Source organism: Rhyacophila brunnea, unplaced genomic scaffold, assembly GCF_057557595.1.
Source record: "Rhyacophila brunnea isolate RB1 unplaced genomic scaffold, BYU_Rbru_1.0 scaffold_77, whole genome shotgun sequence".
Classification (NCBI taxonomy): Eukaryota; Metazoa; Arthropoda; class Insecta; order Trichoptera; family Rhyacophilidae; genus Rhyacophila; species Rhyacophila brunnea.
The window spans coordinates 819,322-820,860 of NW_028233347.1; positions in this window are offsets into that span (position 1 = coordinate 819,322).

Here is a 1,539-nt window from a genome sequence, read left to right on the forward strand (position 1 = left end):
ACGCCTCAGAACAAAACCGAAAAAAGACAGCCAATATATTTTGGAAAAAATTGATAAAATTGAGTTCATGGAAAGAAAAAGAGATGGAGTAGAATTATATAAAAAAAACGCAGTAAAGTAAAAGAAGACGAAGTAAAAAAATTAAGAAAAATAATGAGATTCAGAAACATGATCCTAGACATAGAATATCAATTTAAAACAACGTTAAATGTAAATACAGAATAGGTCAATATTAAAGAAAAAAATATAGCTGTACAAAAGAAAATGTGACTTTACCAGAGAAAAAAACTGCATTGAGCTTAATAGAAGACTCTCCTACAGAGGATTAGCACAAAACAAAAATTATACAATCGAAGCTTCTGAAAAAAAAATCAAAATCTTTTCCATAAAAATGTGGGGAAAAGAAAACGGAAAATCACAGCAAAACTAATTATAATGATTACCTATGCCCATTTCCACTTGTTCAAATACAGGAAAACATAAGCTTCATAACAGAAGTTGAATTCGATGAAATTTAAAAAATCACCGTTAAACTAAAAAGCTGCTGGACCAGATGGAATCTTTTATTTTTTCATTTAAAAGAAGGCGAGTCTTAAAAAGTTCATATATCAGATGAATGTTTTGAAAAAAAAAATCAGAAAGAATGGTTTTACTAAGGTATGACATATCTTAAACCAAAAGAAGATATCAAGATAGGAAATGAATTTAGACCAATCACATGTATGTTCAATTATTATAAAATCACGACAAAACGGTTTCATAAATCATTCAGTATGAAGTGGAGACAAGAGATTATATTGCAGAAAATTACTCAGGGACAAAAGGCACGTTCAAGGAGCAAAAGAACAAGCAATTATAATTATTGCCATTTATAAAGAGCATTAAAATCATTTTTATACGACGTGGATTGACGTAATAAGTATTTGACTCAATAGAATAATTTTACTACATGTTGTATATTAATTTTATATATACCAGTATGGTTAGCGTATTTTATGAAAAAGATTACATGTAAAAATGTTAAACTATAAGGTTTAATGGAGAAGAAATCATGATCTAAAAAATTCAAAAGCGAATACTACAGGGAGACAGCCTTTCCCCTTTTTATATGTTCTATGTATTGATCCCCTAAGCAGAAATTAAAAGAAAGCTTTTCAGGGGTAAGTGTATTGAACGATGAAAACTCATATACAACAAATCACCTACTCTTCATAGTTAACCGTAAATTAATATCAAATACAGCTAAAACACTTAACTCATGACGGACGAAAAACTAACCTTCTTTAATGAAGTAGGCCTTAAAAAAAACAAGTCTGCTACTAACCATGAAATATGTGCAGATGTAGCAACATCAATAGACAACCCAGGTGCCTATAAATATCTTGGGGTAATTGAGAATAGCAAATCGGAGCAAAGCAAGAAACTATAGATATAATTGCTGAACAAATACTAAATCGAATAAGAAATTTGTGTTAGCATAAACTTAATGCTGGTAATTTTTTTAAAGCCATTCATGAAAACGCAACATCACTCACAAAT